Source organism: Aegilops tauschii, chromosome 4 (genome assembly GCF_002575655.3).
Source record: "Aegilops tauschii subsp. strangulata cultivar AL8/78 chromosome 4, Aet v6.0, whole genome shotgun sequence".
Classification (NCBI taxonomy): Eukaryota; Viridiplantae; Streptophyta; class Magnoliopsida; order Poales; family Poaceae; genus Aegilops; species Aegilops tauschii.
Genome location: NC_053038.3, coordinates 441,107,165 through 441,113,973, shown reverse-complemented (window position 1 = coordinate 441,113,973; position 6,809 = coordinate 441,107,165).

Genomic DNA, 6,809 nt, shown 5'->3' with positions numbered 1-6,809 from the left:
TCCAGGAGTTGAAGTTAATATTTCAAGCAAATGCCCGGATTGAGAGATATGAAGTCTCCAATAAGTTCTATAGCTGCAAGATGGAAGAGAATAGTTCTGTCAGTGAGCATATACTCAGAATGTCTGGGTATAATAATCACTTGATTCAACTGGGAGTTCAACTTCCGGATGATTGCGTCATTGACAGAATTCTTCAATCACTGCCACCAAGCTACAAGAGCTTCGTGATGAACTATAACATGCAAGGGATGGATAAGACAATTCCCGAGCTCTTCGCAATGCTAAAGGCAGCGGAGGTAGAAATCAAAAAGGAGCATCAAGTGTTGATGGTCAGTAAAACCACTAGTTTCAAGAAAAAGGGCAAAGGGAAGAAGAAAGGGAACTTCAAGAAGAACAGCAAGCAAGTTGCTGTTCAGGTGAAGAAATCCAAGTCTGGACCTAAGCCTGAAACTGAGTGCTTCTACTGTAAGCAGACTGGTCACTGGAAGCGGAACTGCCCCAAGTATTTGGCGGATAAAAAGGATGGCAAGGTTAACAAAGGTATATGTGATATACATGTTATTGATATGTACCTTACTAATACTCGCAGTAGCACCTAGGTATTTGATACTGGTTCTGTTGCTAATATTTGCAACTCGAAACAGAGGCTACGGATTAAGCGAAGATTGGCTAAGGACGAGGTGATGATGCGCGTGGGAAATGGTTCCAAAGTCGATGTGATCGCCGTCGGCACGCTACCTCTACATCTACCTTCGGGATTAGTTTTACACCTAAATAATTGTTATTTGGTGCCAGCGTTGAGCATGAACATTATATCTGGATCTTGTTTAATGCGAGACGGTTATTCATTTAAATCAGAGAATAATGGTTGTTCTATTTATATGAATAATATCTTTTATGGTCATGCACCCTTGAAGAGTGGTCTATTTTTAATGAATCTCGATAGTAGTGATACACATATTCATAATGTCGAAGCCAAAAGATGCAGAGTTGATAATGACAGTGCAACTTATTTGTGGCACTGCCGTTTGGGTCATATCGGTGTAAAGCGCATGAAGAAACTCCATACTGATGGAATTTTGGAATCACTTGATTTTGAATCACTTGGTACTTGCGAACCGTGCCTCATGGGCAAGATGACCAAAACACCGTTCTCCGGAACTATGGAGAGAGCAACAGATTTGTTGGAAATCATACATACAGATGTATGTGGTCCGATGAATAATGAGGCTCGTGGCGGATATCGTTATTTTCTCACCTTCACAGATGATTTGAGCAGATATGGGTATATCTACTTAATGAAACATAAGTCTGAAACATTTGAAAAGTTCAAAGAATTTCAGAGTGAAGTTGAAAATCATCGTAACAAGAAAATAAAATTCCTAAGATCTGATCGTGGAGGAGAATATTTGAGTTACGAGTTTGGCCTACATTTGAAACAATGTGGAATAGTTTCGCAACTCACGCCACCCGGAACACCACAGCGTAATGGTGTGTCCGAACGTCGTAATCATACTTTATTAGATATGGTACGATCTATGATGTCTCTTACTGATTTACCGCTATCGGTTTGGGGTTATGCTTTAGAGACGGCTGCATTCACTCTAAATAGGACACCATCGAAATCCGTTGAGACGACGCCTTATGAACTATGGTTTGGCAAGAAACTAAAGTTGTCGTATCTTAAAGTTTGGGGTTGCGACGCTTATGTGAAGAAACTGCAACCTGATAAGCTCGAACCTAAATCGGAGAAATGTGTCTTCATAGGATACCCAAAGGAGACTGTTGGGTACACCTTCTATCACAGATCCGAAGGCAAGATATTCGTTGCTAAGAATGGATCCTTTCTAGAGAAGGAGTTTCTCTCGAAAGATGTGAGTGGGAGGAAAGTAGAACTTGATGAGGTAACTGTACCTGCTCCCTTATTGGAAAGTAGATCATCGCAGAAATCAGTTTCTGCGATACCTACACTAATTAGTGAGGAAGTTAATGATAATGATCATGAAACTTCAGATCAAGTTATTACTGAACCTCGTAGGTCAACTAGATCAAGATCCGCACCAGAGTGGTACGGCAATCCTGTTCTGGAGGTCATGTTACTAGACCATGACGAACCTACGAACTATGAAGAAGCGATGGTGAGCCTAGATTCCGCAAAATGGCTTGAAGCCATGAAATCCGAGATGGGATCCATGTATGAGAACAAAGTATGGACTTTGGTTGACTTGCCCGATGGTCGGCAAGCCATTGAAAATAAATGGATCTTCAAGAAGAAGACTGACGCTGATGGTAATGTTACTGTCTATAAAGCTCGACTTGTTGCGAAAGGTTTTCGACAAGTTCAAGGGATTTACTACGATGAGACCTTCTCACCCGTAGCGATGCTTAAGTCTGTCCGAATCATGTTAGCAATTGCCGCATTTTATGATTATGAAATTTGGCAAATGGATGTCAAAACTGCATTCCTGAATGGATTTCTGGAAGAAGAGTTGTATATGATGCAACCGGAAGGTTTTGTCGATCCAAAGGGAGCTAACAAAGTGTGCAAGCTCCAGCGATCCATTTATGGACTGGTGCAAGCCTCTCGGAGTTGGAATAAACGCTTTGATAGTGTGATCAAAGCACTTGGTTTTATACAGACTTTTGGAGAAGCCTGTATTTACAAGAAAGTGAGTGGGAGCTCGATAGCATTTCTGATATTATATGTGGATGACATATTACTGATTGGAAATGATATAGAATTTCTGGATAGCATAAAGGGATGCTTGAATAAGAGTTTTTCAATGAAAGACCTCGGTGAAGCTGCATATATATTAGGCATTAAGATCTATAGAGATAGATCAAGACGCTTAATTGGACTTTCACAAAGCACATACCTTGACAAAGTTTTGAAGAAGTTCAAAATGGATCAAGCAAAGAAAGCGTTCTTGCCTGTACTACAAGGTGTGAGATTGAGTAAGACTCAATGCCCGACCACTGCAGAAGATAGAGAGAAAATGAAAGATGTTCCCTATGCTTCAGCCATAGGCTCTATCATGTATGCAATGCTGTGTACCAGACCTGATGAAACGCCCACGATGCGGCTATATCTCCCACGTGTCGAGGCACGACTTAGAGGCATAACCGCATAGTGGTTTTGTCGCAAGAAGGGTCATCTTCACACAATCCCATGTAATGAACAAGAATGGGATAAAGAGTTGGCTTACAATCGCCACTTCACACAATACATGAATATATATATATATCATACATCATCCAGAATACAAACATATAGACCGGCTACGGCCAAAATCCAGATGAAAATAAGACAACCCCAAATGCTAGATCCCCGATCGTCCCAACTGGGCTCCACTACTGATCATCAGGAAAAGACACATAATAACGACCACGTTCCTCGCCGAACTCCCACTTGAGATCGACCCCATCATCTGCACTGGCATCGTCGGCACCTGCAACTGTTTTGGTAGAATCTGTGAGTCACGGGGACTCAGCAATCTCACACCCGCGAGATCAAGACTATTTAAGCTTATAGGAAAGGGTGGTGTAATGAGGTGGAGCTGCAGCGGCAAAAGCATATATGGTGGCTAACTTGCGCAAATGAGAGCGAGAAGAGAAGCAACGGAACGGACGTCATCTAGCAATGACCAAGAAGTGATCCTGAACACCTACTTACGTCATACATAACTCAGACCGTGTTCACTTCCCGGACTCCACCGAGAAGAGACCATCACGGCTACACACGCAGTTGATGTATTTTAATTGGGTCAAGCGACAAGTTATCTACAACCGGACATTAACAAATTCCCATCTGCCTCATAACCGCGGGCACGGCTTTCGAAAGATAAAACCCTGCAGGGGTGTCCCAAATTAGCCCATCATAAGCTCTCACGGTCAACGAAGGATAAACCTTCTCCCGGAAAGACCCGATCAGTCTCGGAATCCCGGTTTACAAGACATCTCGACAATGGTAAAACAAGACCAGCAAAGCCCCCGAATGTGCCGACAAATCCCGATAGGAGCTGCACATATCTCGTTCTCAGGGCACAACGGATGAGCCAGACGTCGGGTTGGCATAGGCCCTGGTTGCCCAGGGGGCGCCGGACATCGCTCGGTTTGGGCCAGCACTCGAAGGAGCACTAGTCCGGGGGTTTAAAATAAAGATGACCCTCGGGCTCGCGAAAACCCGGGGGAAAAGGCTTAGGCGGCAAATGGTAAGACCAAAGTTGGGCCTTGCTGGAGGAGTTTTATTCAAGGCGAACTGTCAAGGGGGTCCCATAAATCACCCGACCGTGTAAGGAACGCAAACTCAAGGAACATAATCCCGGTATAACAGTAACTAGGGCGGCAAGAGTGGAACAAAACACCAGGCATAAGGCCGAGCCTTCCACCCTTTACCAAATATATAGATGCATTAATTAAATAAGAGATATTGTGATATCCCAACATATCCATGTTCCAACATGGAACAAACTTCAACTTCACCTGCAACTAGCAACGCTATAAGAGGGGCTGAGCAAAAGCGGTAACTTAGCCAAACAACGGTTTGCTAGGAAAGGATGGTTAGGGGCTGACATGGCAAAATGGAGACATGATATAGCAAGTGATAGGTAGCGGAGCATGGCAATAGAGCGAACAACTAGCAAAGCAAAGATAGAGGTGATTTCGAGGGGTGGTCATCTTGCCTGCAAGGTTCTCAGAGTTGTCGAAAGCTTGATCCTCGTAAGCGTACTCAACAGGTTCCTCCTTCACGAACTCGTCTCCCAGCTCTACCCAAGACAAGAACACAAGCAACGGAACCACAATCAATCACGAGGAATGCTCAAGCAACATGATGCAAAACATGTATGATATGCGAGATATGATATGCGGTGCATATGCGTGCTCCGGAAGGAAAATGATGAACATGGCAGTAACTTGGCAAACCAAGCATGCCACTGGAAAGATGAGATGATTTCGGTCGAAATCGATATAAAGATCACCGGAATCGGATGCACGGTTTGCAAATGGCAAGCAAAACAAGAATGACATGAATCTGCGATTAACAGCATGATAGCACTTAAAATGCAACAAGCAACAATGCTACAGCACCCCAACATAGCAACAAAGCACATGGCAATAATCTACAGGAGATTCTTGACAAAATATGAACACTGAGCTACATCTAGTTCACAACATATCAAGCTCAAACAAGCATGGAAAAAGTGCAAAAGATAACAGGATCACAGACTTAGTGAAAAACTGGACATGGCAGAAAATAGCATCAGGTAGCAATGTTCAGAGCATGAAATCAACAGGCTACAGGAACTTAACATAGCAAAACTTGACATGGAAGTATTCTACTAAATGCATATGATAAAAGTCCCTTAATGACCATAAGCCAAAAAGGACCAGAAGATATGATGGAAAGCTTGTAAACATAGCAAGTTTCGTTATCAGGTTTCAGACTTAGCAGAAAACAGAGCATGGCAGAAATAATAATATGTAGGCCTCTTTGTGAGCTTGATGCACTCACTACAGAGCAATGCACTAAAAAACCAAGCACACCTACAGCAAGATGGCATGTTTATGAAGCTAACCATGGCAAGAACAATTGCATAGCATGTATGGATCAACTACAACAAGCTTGGCAAAATTGAATATCATGTTGAGAATCTGCCAGAAATATTTTATAGCAAAAGTAGAGCAAGATTGAGTCATGCTATAGCACTCCATAATTGCAAATAATTGCAGGAATGGATCAATTATAACTATAGCTACAAAACATCCTTATGGAACATCTCCAAAATATGCATGGATCTCTCTGTAGCATCAAGTTTACAAGGCAACAAAATAACAGCAGACGAGGACTTAGAGAAATCACCAAGTCCCTGAAATCAGAAACATTACGGGGCCTACTTTGCATGCTTGTGCTAGTCACCACAGAGATCACAAAAATACATGGCATACACCCTTGGAAAGATGGCATGGCATACTACAAAACACATGTAGAGCTCATGCCCATAAGATGCACAGATTTAATGATACAAAAATGACAAATCTCCAAGTTCTGTCAAGAACCAGAGAATAACAGCAACTAGCCCTCTTCCAACAGAGATTTGGGCATCAAGATGACCTCTAATGAACATGGTGCAATTGAACAAAATGAAGAGCATCACGAGACGAACAATTTGACATATTACACGCGCGAATCGGAGCTACATGCAAGGAGTTATGGAGCTATGAACCAGGGCACTTACTGAGAAAAATCCAACACTTCGAAATATTTCGGGGGAGGATTTTCGGGAAAGTCAACGTACTGTGCCGATTGGATCTGGCGATGCTCGGGCTCGTGCTCGTCGCCGGCGGGAGAGAAGAGGAGGCGGGCGACCGGAGAGGAGAGGAGGCCGGAGGCGAGGTCGCCGGTGGCGGGGGCGGCGAGGTCGCCGGCGACGGGTGCGGCACGGCCGCGGCGGCGGGGCACAGCAGGCCGGGCGGCGGCGGCCGGCGGACGCGCGGCGGTGCGGGCCGGGAGGGCCGCGGGTGGGCCGGCGGGCCTCGGCGGCGACGGCGGCGGCAGCGCGACACGTGGCGGCGGCGGGCGGAGTGGACGCGTCCGGCCGGAGGCGGACACGTCCGGTGGCGAGAGGGGAAAACGAACTAGGGTTTCGACTGCAAATGTATTTCGGGATGCCCACATATTTATAGGTAGAGGGAGTTAGGAGAGTCCAAATGAGGTGCAGTTTTCGCCCACACGATCGTGATCGAACGACCTAGAGCATGGAAGAGAGTTTGGTGGGTTTTGGGCTGGTTTTTGAGTGGGTTTTTGCTGG